This window comes from Dendropsophus ebraccatus, chromosome 12 (assembly GCF_027789765.1).
Source record: "Dendropsophus ebraccatus isolate aDenEbr1 chromosome 12, aDenEbr1.pat, whole genome shotgun sequence".
NCBI classification, from domain to species: domain Eukaryota; kingdom Metazoa; phylum Chordata; class Amphibia; order Anura; family Hylidae; genus Dendropsophus; species Dendropsophus ebraccatus.
In genome coordinates this window covers 67,492,221-67,508,785 of record NC_091465.1, presented here as the reverse complement: position 1 = coordinate 67,508,785, position 16,565 = coordinate 67,492,221, and the positions used below count along the sequence as shown (strand labels likewise).

The window sequence follows — 16,565 nt, the reverse complement described above, 5'->3', positions numbered from 1 at the left end:
TGTGCAAATCCACATTGTCTCCTGCTCCCACTGCTCTCCCCCCTTAGGAGACAAATCTTCCATGCCTCTGTCTCACATTGTGTGTGTTTGCTGAGATCAGGCTGATGATGCAGACAGGGGACAGAGCGTGATGTCACAGGAGGCTTGGCTGGATCCCCCGATCCCCTGAGTGATTCACCATCTCTGACCATCCAGAAGCAGGTGCAGCACTGATTTCTCTAATTGTGCAGAAGTGTGCAGTGAAATTAGGGCTGTGTTCACATATGTTGGAGTGTCATTGCAGTACTGCTGCTTATTCACAAAAATGATACAGTAACACAAGTAAATGATGCTAAACGGCAGAGAGGATCAGGGCCTTAGTGTGGGGCTCAAGTTCAAAGATAAAAGATGCTTGATCATAATATGTGCGAGGAAATGAAAAGAAAAAAAAACGTAAAGAAGTTCTTTACTTTATTCCAATATCAGCGTCACAGGTAGAGAATACAGCGTGCTGTGAGGTGTTACAGGTAGAGAATACAGCGTGCTGTGTGGTGTTACAAGTAGAGAATACAGCGTGCTGTGTGGTGTTACAGGTAGAGAATACAGCGTGCTGTGTGGTGTTACAGGTAGAGAATACAGTGTGCTGTGTGGTGTTACAGGTAGAGAATACAGTGCTGTGTGGTGTTACAGGTAGAGAATACAGCGTGCTGTGTGGTGTTACAGGTAGAGAATACAGTGTGCTGTGTGGTGTTACAGGTAGAGAATACAGCACTGTGTGGTGTTACAGGTAGAGAATACAGCGTACTGTGTGGTGTTACAGGTAGAGAATACAGCGTGCTGTGTGGTGTTACAGGTAGAGAATACAGCGTGCTTTGTGGTGTTACAGGTAAAGAATACAGTGTGCTGTGTGGTGTTACAGGTAGAGAATACAATGTGCTGTGTGGTGTTACACGTAGAGAATACAGCGTGCTGTGTGGTGTTACAGGTAGAGAATACAGCGTGCTGTGTGGTGTCACAGGTAGAGAATACAGCGTGCTGTGTGGTGTTACAGGTAGAGAATACAGTGCTGTGTGGTGTCACAGATAGAGAATACAGTGCTGCGTGGTGTTACAGGTAGAGAATACAGTGTGCTGTGTTGTGTTACAGGTAGAGAATACAGTGTGCTGTGTGGTGTTACAGGTAGAGAATACAGCGTGCTGTGTGGTGTTACAGGTAGAGAATACAGCGTGCTGTGTGGTGTTACAGGAAGAGAATACAGTGTGCTGTGTGGTGTTACAGGTAGAGAATACAGTCTGCTGTGTGGTGTTACAGGAAGAGAATACAGTGTGCTGTTTGGTGTTACAGGAAGAGAATACAGTGTGCTGTGTGGTGTTACAGGTAGAGAATACAGCGTGCTGTGTGGTGTTAAAGGAAGAGAATACAGTGCGCTGTTTGGTGTTACAGGTAGAGAATACAGTGTGCTGTGTGGTGTTAAAGGAAGAGAATACAGTGTGCTGTGTGGTGTTACAGGTAGAGAATACAGTGTGCTGTGTGGTGTTACAGGAAGAGAATACAGTGTGCTGTGTGGTGTTACAGTTAGAGAATACAGTGTGCTGTGTGGTGTTACAGGAAGAGAATACAGTGTGCTGTGTGGTGTTACAGGTAGAGAATACAGCATGCTGTGTGGTGTTACAGGTAAAGAATACAGCGTGCTGTGTGGTGTTACAGGTAGAGAATACAGCGTGCTGTGTGGTGTTACAGGTAGAGAATACAGTGTGCTGTGTGGTGTTACAGGTAGAGAATACAGTGCTGTGTGGTGTTACAGATAGAGAATACAGCGTGCTGTGTGGTGTTACAAGTAGAGAATACAGCGTGCTGTGTGGTGTTACAGGTAGAGAATACAGCGTGCTGTGAGGTGTTACAGGTAGAGAATACAGCGTGCTGTGTGGTGTTACAGGTAGAGAATACAGCGTGCTGTGTGGTGTTACAGGTAGAGAATACAGGGTGCTGTGTGGTGTTACAGGTAGAGAATACAGTGTGCTGTGTGGTGTTACAGGTAGAGAATACAGTGTGCTGTGTGGTGTTACAGGTAGAGAATACAGCGTGCTGTGTGGTGTTACAGGTAGAGAATACAGTGTGCTGTGTGGTGTTACAGGTAGAGAATACCTAAGTGATTTTTGTTTTGTGCTTTTTGTTTTTGTTGTTATGTTATGGTAGCATACATTTTGCATAATAACCTATGTCCAGGTTACCACATGGTAATCATATTTCAAAAATTTTGCTTTAATAAAATCAGAGTAGTCATGAAGAGAAGTATAGAATGGGCTCAGAAGCTGAGTCTGCTCTAAACCCCTGCTATCTTTACGTCACACCTAGTGTCTGCAACCAACTGTTTGTTTAACCCCTAAATAACCCCTTCTATATTGACTGTGCATCCAGAGAATTAGAACAGGTGTCATCCCTCTATGGTTTTTAAAGGTTGGGCAGACAGCGCAGGGCCCAGGGTGCGTTTAATCCTCCACTGACTGCAACAGGTACAGTACTTGTATAAGTGCCCTTGGGGAACTAAGAATGTTTAATTTTTCTAATTTTTTAACATAATAAAGAATCTTTTCCTAATAAAAATTCAAATTAAGCCTACCTTCCAATAGTTTTTTTAATACAAAATTCTAAAATAAAAAACACTACAAAACATGAAAAATTTGATATGAGCGCAAATTGAGCATGCTCGAGTCCGATCGTTTGGCATTTGAATACAAGTGGCTGAAGAAGCCATAGGCTGTATCCATGATTTCCAGGACTCCCTAGGTCTGCATCCATCCTCAGCAATTGCAGGGAGTCAAATGCAGAGCGTTCAGCTTCAGGGTAGCTTCACACATCCCGGATCTGCAGCGGATTTCACGCTGCGAGTTTGCAGCGAAATCCGCTGCGGATCCCGTACTGTGAGGCTGAATGGGTCCCATACATGCAGCACACCCGCTGCGTTCATGGGACCCGGCCCCTTTAACCCCCCCCCCCCCCCGCCCACAGCCCCGAGCATACATTACCTGCTTGGCGCTGCGGCTGTGTGAAGCTCCCGGCTCCCCTGCGTCTATGGGACCCATTCAGCATTACACGTACTGAATCCGCAGCGGATTTCACTGCAAGCTCACAGCGTGAAATCCGCTGCGGATCCAGTACGTGTGAAGCTACCCTCAGTTTGGCTTCTCTGATTAACACTACCAACAGATGTGCACATGTAAATATACCCTAAGGGTTGTATTACATGCAGGCCTGTATTTAGAGTTCATGCCACCCTAGGCACTTTGCACGCAGAGGCGCCCCCCCCCCCCCCCCCCCCGCCATTACTGTACATGCATGGTATATACCCTGGCACTTGGGTGCCGCTCTGCTTGATGCCCGCTGTTCTCATCAAACAGATGTGATGGAGGAAGGAAGTAGGCCGGGGACGTCTTAGTTTGGGGACTGGTTCTGTCCAGTGTTGGACTGGAGTTCCTGGAGCCCACCAATATAGAACCAGTGAGACACGACATGCTGACCCGCTCCTTTCCTTAATTCATCTGTATCTGTGACAAATCTCAGAACACCCTCCATTTATACAGCTCTCAGGCTATGCTGGGAGTTGTAGTCTCTGAGAGGACAACCCTGTAATAAATCACTGTGTGCAGAGGCTCCTGGTGGCTGCAATCTGTGGGTGACAACCATCAGCCCTGAAGGTCCAGTAATACATCTGTCTACAGCGGCAGTTATCAGAGGATTGTACTACTGTACTACAACTCCCAGCATATCCTGAGGGCTGCAGACTGTCAGTACATGCTGGGAGTTGTAGTGCCTGCAGCTGTTGTAGTTGGGTCCTATACGCTGAATGCTTTGTGGCATATAAGAATACATAGATCTGTGGGGGCTCAGTGCAGGGAAGTGACCCCAGAACAGCACTAATAGGGGATAGAACAAAAACATCTCCCCCTATCCTCTATTAGTACTGTTCTGGGGTCACTTCCCTGCACTGAGCCCCCACAGATCTATGTATACTTATATGCCATAAAGCATCCAGTGTATGATGCACCTAGGACCCAACTACAACAGCTGCATGCACTACAACTCCCAGCATATCCTGAGGGCTGCAGACTGTTCTGGGAGTTGTAGTGCCTGCAGCTGTTGTAGTTGGGTCCTGGAGGCGTTGTGGGAGATCAGAATACATAGATCTGTGGGGGCTCAGTGCAGGGACGTGACCCCAGAACATCACTAATAGGGATAGGAGGAGATGTTTTTGTTCTATCCCCTATTAGTGATGTTCTGGGGTCACTTCCACACACTGAGCCCCCACAGATCTCTGTATTCTGATCTCCCACAAAGCCTCCAGTGTATAATGCACCTAGGACCCAACTACAACAGCTGCAGGCACTACAACTCCCAGCATTTACTGACAGTCTGCAGCCCTCAGGATATGCTGGGAGTTGTAGTGCCTGCAGCTCTTGTAGTTGGGTCCTAGTTTAAAAGTTTGCGCTAGTGTACTGTAGTGACCGCAGGGCTGTGTCAGTACACTACCGCAAACAATACACTGACCCATTGAGACCCCAATGGTACACAGGCTCTGCACACTATAGAAGTGATTACAGTGCAGTTACTAATGCGGTAGGGGGGCGGGGGAGAGGCTGGGGGCAGGGGGAGAGGCTGGGGGCAGGGGGAGAGGCTGGGGGTCAGAGGGAGAAGCTGGGGGTCGGGGAGGGGCTGGGAGGCAGGGGAGCAGCTGAGAATGCAGGGGAGAGAGGCTGGGGCAGGGGAGAGGCTGGGGACCAGGGGAGAGGCTGGGGGTCAGGGGGAGAGGCTAAGGGGCAGGGGAGACGCTGGGGTCAGGGGAGACGCTGGGGGGCAGGGAAGAGGCTGAGGGTTAGGGGGAGAAGCTGAGGGTTAGGGGGAGAGGCTGGGGGGCAGGGGAGAGGCTGGGGGGGAGGCTCGGGGGCAGGGGAGAGGCTGGGGCTCAGGGGGAGAGGCTGGGGTCAGGGGAGACGCTGGGGGGCAGGGGAGAGGCTGAGGGTTACGGGGAGAGGCTGAGAGTTAGGGGGAGAGGCTGGGGGCAGGGGAGAGTCTGGGGGGCAGGGGAGAGTCTGGGGGGGCAGGGGAGAGTCTGGGGGGGCAGGGGGAGAGTCTGGGGGGCAGAGGGAGAGGCTGGGGGTAGGGGGAGAGTCTGGGGGGGGTAGGGGGAGAGTCTGGGGGGCAGGGGAGAGTCTGGGGGGGCAGGGGAGAGTCTGGGGGGCAGGGAGGAGGCTGGGGGTAGGGGGAGAGTCTGGGGGGGTAGGGGGAGAGTCTGGGGGGGGGCAGGGGAGAGGCTGGGGGGCAGGGGAGACCTTGTTATAGGTCCCTAGGGCTAGGATCACACTGTGTTTTGTGTATAAATGTATATTAAATCAATGCTGCTGCTTGTTATACAGCAGGATCCATTTTCCTTTGACTTACATTATAAGGCAATGTTCCAACTTTGTAAGTCAGAGATCATCCCCACCGGTACTGTAGTACCTGCCAGATAATCTTCATTCCTGATTTATTGGGATGCGGGCGTATATGTGCACGCCCGCATCACAATTCACTGCCGCACGCTCCATATTAATTGAATAGCGGCTGCAGAAAGCTGACATGTCTTTTTTTTGCGGCCCACTAGGGATCCCGGCTGGAGTGTATACTATGTGTATACACTCCGGAAAGGATTCCATAGACGGCAGCACTACGTAAGTTTCGTAGTAATCACATCCGTTATTGCAAATCGGCAACAACAGCCATGAATATTACGTAACTTATGTAGTGTGAACATAGCCTAAAGAAGCAAACGTCCTTTTTTTATTTGCTGGATACAAGAACATGGTCAGTCACATTTTTGTATACAGCTAAAAGAAAAACTTATTAAGGGTGCGTTTACACTTCAAGGATCCGTAGCAGATTTGACATCAATATAACTGAACACAGCATCAAATCTGCTGCAGATCCTGTAGATGTGAATGCACCCTAAGGCTATGTTCACACAACGTCAAAAATTGAGAAAAGGCGCCCGATTTGATATTTTAAAAAACGTCAGTTTTTGGCGCGATCTAACTGACTGCAATGGCAGTGCATTGAAGTCAATGGGAAGACGGACGTCCAATGCACACAGTGTATTAAATAACTGACGTTTTTACCGCGGACGTCAAAATAATATACATGATCATTATTTTTGGACGTCTTTTGCCAAAAGCGGACGTTTTTTATTAGTTGTTCACACACAGTTTTTGTTTTGTCACCGTTCTTTTTTTCACTGGACCTTTCAATTAATCCACACCCAAAGTCCAATTAGTAACCCAAACTAGAATAATGTACAAACACCAGTCATTGCAGGGGAGGCCAGGTTGCTAAATGACGTCCGTTATTTTAGATTCAACATGATGGATGTTATTTTAAACAGAGCTGAAAAAACGTTGTGTGAACGTAGCCTAAGGGGCCTATTCCACGGAGCGATAATTGGCTAAATCGGCCCGATTCGGCCGATTATCACTCCATGGAATAAAGAGAACGATCAGCCGATGATTGTGTCATCGGCTGATCGTTTATTTAGGTTTAAATCTAAAATCATCGGTCGCCACCCGCGCATCGCTACGTGGGCGGGGCGCGGTGGGCGACCAACGATTTCACAAACATCATACATTACCTGTCCAGGCTGCAGGTCTTCTCCTTCTCTCCGGGTCCCGCGCGGCAGCATCAGCTTCGGAGCGGCCTGTCTGAGCTGACAGAGTGCTCAGCCAATCACTGTTCAGGACCGCCGTGGCCAGTGATTCGCTGAGCGTTCTGTCAGTTCAGTCAGGCCGCTCCAAAGCTGATGCTGCCGCACGAGACCAGGAGAAGGAGAAGACCTGCGCCTGGACAGGTAATGTATGAAACAAGGGCTGCAAGGACATCATTAACGATGTCCCTGCAGCCCTCGCTAATGATTGTCGGGCCGTGGAATAGGCCCAGTAAACGAGCGCCGATCTAGCAGATCGGCGCTCGTTTACATCTTTGATTGGGCCCTGCTCGGCCCGTGGAATAGGACACTAAGGGTACGTTCATACATACAGGATCCGCAGCAGATTTGAGGTCAATGTAGCTACATAACACTCCATCACATCTGCACCATCAGATCTGCTGCGGATCCTGTATGTGTGAATGCGCCCTAAAGCTCATATGACAGGTAGCGACTATGGTTTAACGAGTCGCTATACCGATTGATCGCTAGTGAAAATGATTTTGATGCGAACGATTCTGAGGTTATTACATTCACTGATTACTGTTATGAACAATTGTTTTCACGCTGTTTAATGGTCATAAATTGTTTCTCAGGACAGCCCACACAACATGTTTTATTGGCAAACGACTTATTACACAAACAGTGCGAGTTCACAAAAACACAGTGTGAACTAAGCCTTATGCTAGATTCACACAGGACAGATCCGCAGCAGACTTTAAGCTGCGTATTCGCAGCGAAATCCGCTGCGGATCCTATGCTGATGACTTTCAATGAGCATACATACTCGAAGTGGAATTTACTCCACTGCGAGTATGTACGTGACAGCGCCATTAACCCCCCGCCGGTGCATAAATTACTTGCTCCATGCTCCGGTTTGCTTCGAGGGCTCCCGGCATCTTCACGTCCCGCTCAGCCAATCAGTGGCTGCGCCGGGGCAGCGCACTGATTGGCTGAGCGGGATGTCAAGCTGAGAACCCCCAGCAAGCTGGAGCGTGGAGCAGGTAATGTATGCTCAGGCCGGCGGGAGGGTTTATGGCGCTGTCACGTACATACTCGCAGTGGGATGTAAATGTATTCTCATTGAAAATCATCGCCGTAATATCCGCTGCAGATCCGACCAGTGTGAATCTAGCCTCAGTGTTTTTCTGTTCTGCCTTTGTTCCAGCACTCCACCCTTTTAGCCCAGACATTTTTAATTAGCTGGAGACTGTATAAGGGTTAATACTAAGCTTCTCTCAGTCTCCAGGTAGTGAACACACAAAAAGGTGAGTTAGGGGACCTGTTCACACTGCTGTGGTGGTGGTGTGTGTGCTGGCAGCCATTGTTTCTGCCGTATAGTGGCATGGCCCAAAGCCAGGGAACTTGATCTGGTGACAGCGCGGTCGTCACGCTATGGGCGCTGGTATTGTGGTGATGGTGGTTGCCACTCACGCCATTTAACTACAGTTGGATAAAGATGTATACTAGCTACCTGGTGCTAGCTGACATTTTGTTGAGAGGCAGTAGTGATAAGCGAATCGCCCGTCTAAACGAAACGCTTTGTTTGATCAGCAAGCAGCTTATCAGCCTGCTGCCTTTCAACTCTGTTCCGCTCACTGCCGCTCCTTCCCAGGTGCTGGGAAAAGATGGATCCAGTCCTAGGAAACTTCTCCCAGTTTCCCCCCCATCACTGGATCCAGCTTTTCCCAGCAGCCAGGGAGGAGCAGCATTCAGTTATAAGGCAGCTGGATTTCAGAGGTAACAAAGCGCTTTGTTTCCCTATTACTGTAAGTTTGCTCATCTCCACAATGTACAATGTATAGTGTATGGAACCATGGCCATTTCTTCCTTTTTTTTAAATGTGTAATCTAAATAATAATTTCTATAAGGTATATAATAGAATGCATTTATACTTGAATATAAAATAAAATAAAGGGGGCCATTAACCAACTTTAAGTTAACCAACAAGATGTCTGAATGTCAGACTGTTGTTTTATGGGGAGTTAATTTCCCTCTATTTCCCTACACCTTGCCTCTTTCAGGGTGCTGTCTCCTTAAAAGCCTAGTATCTGTATGTGTTTTTGCTTACGCCCTGTCTATGAATCAAACTGAAACCTGCTTTTCCAGAACTTGGCCCTGGGGCTCCAGAATTGTTTTTTTTTTTTTTTTTTTACTCCCTCTCTGTGCACACTTGTCTAATCAGGTAACTGAATACATGACTATCAGTAAGTGTTGGCTGAAGTGGTGGGCAAGGACAAGTGGTGTCGTCCTCGTGTGGGGAGGGTGTAGCATCAAACACCTGAAGCCGCCCCTAATGCCATAGCCAGGTTCCCTGTGTCTCGTGAGCTCACACCCTGGGAAGGTGACAATGATGTTGAGCTGCAGGGGATTCACTCTTACCGTGTAAGTGTTTTATCAGTAGAGGAGATAAACCGAGAGCAATCTCTACCAACAGGTAAGTCCATACGTCTGTGCTAAGCCTCTGTACTATTATTTATATACTGATTTATAGAAAGGTAATGGGATTGCGTTTGTTTGTACGTCTATCACTACGTATAACATGCGACTACAGGCAGGTTATCTTTAGATACCTGTTTAGAACCTGTAAGGGAGAAGTTATAAGAAGGGGGTCCCCATTCAGGACCCTCAACTAGAGATGGACTGCAAAGAGTATCTCTAGCTCTGGAGGACCCACCTCACCTATGCGTTACACTCAGCCCATTGATGTCGGTAATATGAGTAGAATTCAAAACATTTCCTCTTCCTCACCTTTTTACATCTGCAGAGGGCTCCATATGAGGGTGTCCTATTTTTTTATTTTTTTTTTGTGGGACCAGCTGTACTTTGTAATGACACCCTTCTTTTTACCATAGAATACACTGTAAACTGAAATAAGCATGAGCATTTGAGGGTTTGGGGTGGGTTTACCATCCAATAAAACTGACATGTTATCTGTACTCTTCAGGTCAGTACGATTACAATGATGTCCAACTTGTATATTTATATTTATTTCATATGCTTCTTCATGTGTGTTTTTTTTTTTAGTTGATTGTATTCATGGTATTTCCATCAAACTGATAGGGCTGTATGGTGAGCGTTCACCGGAGTTGGCGTGTGTCTCATCTGCCGCACAATGTTTCAGTGGAGGAGCCCCCCACTCATGCACACTATACATCCCTATCTGTTTGATAGATACCATGAATACAATTAATTAAAAAAAATAATAACCGTGAGTCTGTCTCTGGTCTGTTTGTATATGGTATACTGTGATACATTGTAGGGCTCCAGCTAAATGTTGTGAAGCAAGTTACAGAGCGGCAAGTGGAAGCCGTGCAGCTGTACAGCATGTGAGCATCGTCAAGACTGTGAATTAATCACAAACAAAAAAATACTGAATTGTTTTTAGAATATTTTTATTTATGTTTCACAACTTTTACAAAATTTGAAAACTTTAAAAAAAAAAGTATCTATTCTGATATAACTTTTTTCCCCCCTCATGTGTGGAGCTCACTTTTTGCACCAGGATCTGTAGTTATCAGTATTTATTTTTGCACCTCTGGGCCTTGTATGAGAAATGAACTGCTTATACAATTCAGTGCAATACAATTGCTTTGCATTAAATTGTCTAATCTACCTACGGTAGAGGCCTCCGTACACTTTAGGGTGCCTTTACACAGAAAGATTTATCTGATAGATTTTTGAAGCCAAAGCCAGGAATGGATTTGAAAAGAGGAGATTTCACTCGTTCCTTTATGGCCTGTTCTCTGTTTATAGTCTGTTCCTGGCTTTGGCTTCAAAAATCAGTCAAATCGCTCTGTGTAAGGGTGGGTGAATCGTGAATGCACTGGCAATGTCAGAGCAGTGTGCGTTGTAGCCAGCCCTCCCCCATAGTCTCTTGTATAGTAGCCAGCCCTCTCCCATAGTCTCACATTTAGTAGCCAGTCCTCCCCAACAATCTCATATAGTAGCCAGTCCTCCCCAATGGTCCCATATAGTAGCCAGCCCTCCCCTATAGTCTCTTATATAGTAGCCAGCCCTCCCCAATAGTCTTATATATAGTAGCCAGCCCTCCGCCATAGTCTCTTACATAGCAGCCATGACGGGCCAGATGTAATTAAAACTCTGAATTGCCTGGCGGGCCAAAAATTATTGCATCACGGGCCAGATTTGGCCCGCGGGCCAGAGTTTGACATGACTGCTCTATACGGAGAACAAACCCTCTTTGGCACTGCTCAGAAACGTCTGTAACTAGAAACCTGCCAACAGTATGTTCTAAGCCAAGGAGGTTTATTGAGATTAATGATAATGGCTAAGAATGTTATTAGATCTCCGGTAACATAAATAGTGACAAAGGGGTTGAATCGCTCTACAGTCTTTTAATTCTGTAAATCAATGGAGTTGAAGACTTCGCCCATGCCGCCTTCTCTCCAGGGATGTTTCTACAGTAGATGCTGCCCTAGGCACTGGAAAAAAGAGCCATTACAATTTAACCTTAACAATATGATACACAATACGACACGGGCCAGAAAGCCAAAAAAAAAAAAAATCACCAACAGCTTACTAAAGCTGAAGCATTCTTGTTTGTGTCTATGCTGTGTTTGGCATTAAAGCGAACCTGTCACCTACTGAGCTGGTGACACTGCAGAACATACAGAACATACTTTTGTAGGCTGTGTCTAAATTTTAATTTTCTTTAAAAAAAAAAACAACAAAACTTCAGGCTGTGAATAGTTAACAAAAGAGCGTCATAAATAATAAAATATTATCCCACTCAACAATTGCAAAACCTCCAAAAAAGAAAAAAAGTGTTTCAAGGGATAGTAATAATTTTATTAAAATCAACAATTTAAAGGGGGAACTATCAGCAGGTTAGACAAACCTAACCTGCTGATAGCCCCTATTTTGCACGGGGTGCCGAGGAGGAAGGTATGTGTCTTATCGTCCTCCTTGGCACCGTCCCTGTGCTGTAAGAAGTGTAATCCTCATTCCGCAGCGCTATTGCACAACCCATTCAATGGAGCAGGTGGGCCAGATCGGCACTTTGGGCCCGTACGCAATAGGCAGGTTACATTTGTCTAACATGCTGATATCCTTTAAGAAACAAAAATGACAATGCACCCACTGTATACAACAAAACGTATGATGCCTGGTGCTCACAACACAGTACAGAAAACGGGACTCACACGGTAGCAAACCCCTGTGTAGAAATGACTTGCTGTACGTGTGCAGAGAGGGTTGCAGTAGGTAACACTGTCTCACACTGATTATGCCTAGAGATAAGTGAATTTACAGAATTAGGGTGCGTTCACAGCACGTACAGAATCTGCATAAGATTTGATGCATGCGCCCTCTCCTTCACTTACTGTAGGGCACTGAGCACAGAGGGATTGCGCCATATTTGCTCAGTGTGAACATACCCTAATACAGGGCTGGCCCAGACGGGTAAAAGAGGTGTGTGTGTGTTGTGTTTTTTGTTTTTTTTTTTTTTTTTTTTTTTTCACAGTGCCATATCTTTCTTCTTTTTTTCCCCCCAAACGCCTGCAGCTTGCTCTGCCCTTCATACGGTCGCCGCATATGGCAGAGACGTGGACGTCTTTTTTAGCACTCCCGTCCCACTGTATGCAGCGACCGCAGATTCTCTAGTCCGGTTCCAAAGTTTTTCAGCACCCACCCTATAAGATGACACCCGGTGAATAAGACGACCTCTGACTCCTGAGAAGATTTCCCTGGGTTAAAAAGTAGTCTTATGCGGTAATAAATAATATGGTAATAAAAATAAAAGGTATAGAGCAATTAACTTTAAAAAATCGCAAGTATCAATTTATTCCTAAGTGGAACATAAAAATATTGCATCATGAAGTAGTACAAAGATAAATTAAATACATTTCATTCCTACACTTTATTCCGACTAATATAAAACCATCAATATATTTATGTAGACAATAGATCAATGTGGTTTCTGAATTGTCCCTGTAGAAAAAAGCAGGAAAAAGGATGGAGTATCTTGGTTCTGAATGTGACTAAATGGGGCACCGGGGGATCAATACCGGAGTCCGTCATCACACTGATGGCAGCCTTGCAGATGACGAACTGTGGAAAAGGTCCCCAGGGCTGAGGTCTATACAAAGCCAAAAATTTTGAGCTCTTCATTGAGGCCTCAAGGAGCTATGGACAGAAAATTATAGATAAATCTTGATTCCGCTCTTGACATTGTTGAGATCTAATCGCCACCTCTCCAACAACGTCTGATAAATTGTAGGGCAGTGAATGTGATGCCAGAAGTACTCTTATTATGAAATTACTTGAAATGTGTGGAGAGCGGGTGTTTTTTGTTACCCTTCTTGATGTTATAGAAGTGTTCTTGGAGTCGGCAAAGAAACAAAAGTACCAGCAGCACCAGACAAAAAATAAATATATGTATGTGCGGGTGCATGTCTCAGCAAATCGGGTAGTATAGTAATCCAAAAAAGTACATAGGAGACCGCACTTCCTAACAAATCTACACTTTTTTTTTAACTTTTTTTTAATCGCAAATTTAGTTGTGAATAATCAATCAAGTAATACCGAAAATTTAAACAAAGTAAATATACAGCCATCAAACATACAACTGTGGTAACAACATATGCATAGCATAAGTATAGTGAATACATATCAGTGGTCATCCTATGTGCTCTAATATTTTATGAACTAGTAAGACATGTCCCTACATAATGAGGCATGACAAAGTGCCTCTAAAACTCAAGTGGATCTAATTACAATAAAAACATATAAACAAGGCACAACCCATAAGGTAATACATACATATCGTCATAGCTGGAGAATCCATATGGAGAGTGACATGTCTGGCATCGCCCACCGATGACGTCACACGCTGGGCATGCATCGGAGGAGCCATCAGCCAAGTCACATGACCAGGCCTGCATCACGTGACAGCGGTCCCTCCGAATGTATGCGCCGCACGGCCACCTAGCTGACAGTGACGCAGACATTACCGATACAGTCCTGAGTAAGACATCGCCATGATGTTTAAGGGCAAAGTTGCCCTCACATCATGTTAAGTCCCTCGATGTACAGATTAACATATAATAGGGGGCAAAAATACATGATTCTGGGTAAGTTTAGGGGCAAAGAAAATAATTTAGCACAAACATGATTATGTAAAAGTATAAGGACAAAGAAAGTAATAATAAAAGGAGGCACAAAGAATGTGCCATTTCATGGCATACATATGTGTGGTGTCCCACCACATGTGTTGCTATTGGTTACACCCTTCGCAAAAGTCTGTACTTCTAAGTGTAAGTGGCAATGTAGAAGTACCTGAATTTTGCCACTAGATGTCGTTGTTATAGGTGTGTATGTCTAGATATTGCACAGCTGTAGAAGCTTAAAGCGTAACTGTCATTTCAGGGCCATTTTTCTGAAAACATTAAATATCAACAGTACAAGCGATTTTTAAGAAACTCTGTAATAGGTTTTATGTACTAAAAGAGTTTCCTTCTGTAGTGAAAAAGCAATCTCCCAGCCTCCCCCCTCGCATCAAATGAAGCAGGATTTCTGTCTCCATTATGTGGCTATGGAGAGGGGAGGGGCTGTGAGGAGTGACTGAGCACGGAGCAGTCCTGCACAGCACAACACCCTGCAATCTTCTCTCAGTAAGTTCATAGATAAGCACTGACCTTTCTGAAACCTGAATCCAGCGTTTTAGGTGCCCAGAGAGTCTACAAACAGCTGTCCTTCATGTCACCTCTTCCTGCTCCCTCATCTCCCTCAGCCCCTCCCCCCTTCATAGGCTTACAATGGAGAGAGCAGAGCCCGTCTTCACTGGCTTCTCTGTAATGAAGACGTGTTTGCCTGATAATGCACAGATAAGAAGTCAGGGGGGGAGGCTGGGAGATTGCTTCTTGAGTACAGAAGGAGGCTTTTTTGGTTGATGAAACCTATTACAGAGTTTCTTAAAATCGCTTTTACTACTGATTTCTGCAATAAAAAAAAAAAAACATGACGGTTACGCTTTAAGGGTTGTTGTTTCTCTTATGTGCCACATTGATCTGTACACCAATGAGAGTTCTTTCTTTTTCTCTCCTATCATCTTTCTCTTTACATCTTTCACACGCACTCCTCTCACCCACTCACAGCACAGCTTACATGCGCTGTAGGAAGGAAGTCTCATGGGTAGAGGAAATGTAAAGGTCTTTGACTTTGGATTCTGTAGAGGAAGGACACAAGCTAGGACACTCCCTACAGCTCTCAAGTTGGGACCTGGCTCCTGCCAGGCCCCCAGTGTGTGTGGTCTAGAAGTTGAGCAGAGCACATGTACTGTATATGCAAGACCTAGACACAGTTTTCCCTCAATCAACACTATTAAACACTATGCACTAAGTCACTACTAAAAAGGATAAGTCAGGGATCATCCCAGCCCACGCTGAGAACCAGGAACACAGTGCAGGACAGTATCCATAGGAAGTAAAGAAACTGATCTTGATAGAGCAAAGTTGCCGACACTGGTGGGCAATAATTTGTGCAAAGACCAAAGAGTCAAAACACAGGCACAAGTATTCTCCCTACTTTCAAGTATTCTACTTATTCTATCTCTAAAGTTCCAGCAGAGCACAGTACTACTTGGGTTGGGACTCTCGACATCCTCCTCTCTACGCTTCTGAACTTTTTTTACTTCTCAGCACGCAACCCAGCCAGCACAGCAGTATCACCTTCTTCATTGGGTCATCTCCCCTTTCTGTGGATGACAGTACCAATAGTCCGGGTGGGTCACTATTCCACTCCGGACCACTGTGATACTTGCCCGAGGGACCCTCAAACAGCCCGGTAGGTCACTGTTCCCAGAGGAAAAGGCGTAGCCAGCCCGCCTAAAATAAAAGAAGGTGTTCTAGCATAACTGTGTGCCCAACCGCCACTGGCGTCACGACAAACCATCATCAGGCAGGGCAGCGTACAACACCACCGGCTGCATCACCACATATGAATTCTATAAATGCTTAAAGCACTAGAGTAGGATACTGGTCTTTAGCTACTAGAGGTATACAAGGCACATTCAGATGCCTATAATGTGTACCTATAGAGTGAGTCCATGACTCCTGGGCATGAGTTAGAGAGCGAACACTGAACCTATAGATGTACCACCTAGATGTACTAGGGTACCAGCTTCAGGAAAACCACACAATGTGCATGTGTTCTGGGTCAGTATTATGGCTAAATCCACATCTGACCTCTTAACATAATGCAACCATGGCACTGGCCCATCACCATTCTCTATGGTATTGACCTAAGGCGCCCTACAGTGTGTAGCAGAAACCACAAAGTAAAGTGTAACAATGGCACTAGACAAAGACAACAGGCATCCAAACAAAAAAAAAAAGGGAAGAGGTGGTAAACGGGAACAATTTCATGTCTAGACTCATGTCTGCAGCAGCTTGATTCTGGGTTATGTTCCATATTCATCCAGAAAAGATTATTTTATTCTGAAAAAGATGCAGGAGAAATGAGTGTGTATTAATACGTAAATTCCAAATAAAACAAGTTTCATATAGATAATAACATATTACAAGAATGATTATAGAGTAAAACACATAATAACCTGCATCTCAAGCTATGATGATATGTATGTATTACCTGATGGGTTCTGCCTTGTTTATATATATTGATTGTAATTAGATCCACCTGAGGTTTAGTTACACTTTGTCATGCCTCATTATGTAGGGACATGTCTTACTAGTTCATAAAATATTAGGGCACATAGGGTGACCACTGATATGTATTCACTATACACCAGGGGCGTAGCTAGGGGTTCAGCCTAGGGGGGGCGAGCAAGTCTGAGTGGGCCCCCAACCGATTATGTTACCCAAAGGGAAACTCGCTTGAC

General features: G+C 45.5%; 1 protein-coding gene across 3 annotated transcripts in view; it reads left to right on the top strand.

Moving 5' to 3' along the window:
- Nucleotides 1-8,906: 8,906 nt before the first annotated feature.
- The window catches only part of LOC138768941 (galactoside alpha-(1,2)-fucosyltransferase 2-like), a 32,824-nt gene continuing 25,165 nt past the window's right edge, over nt 8,907-16,565 (top strand). For 2 of the 3 annotated variants that reach the window (XR_011359185.1, XM_069947017.1), the window contains exon 1: nt 8,907-9,143. The gene's annotated coding sequence lies outside the window, so the exon portion shown is untranslated. The remainder of the gene's footprint in view (nt 9,144-16,565) is intronic. The other variant, XM_069947019.1, reaches the window with a different exon arrangement.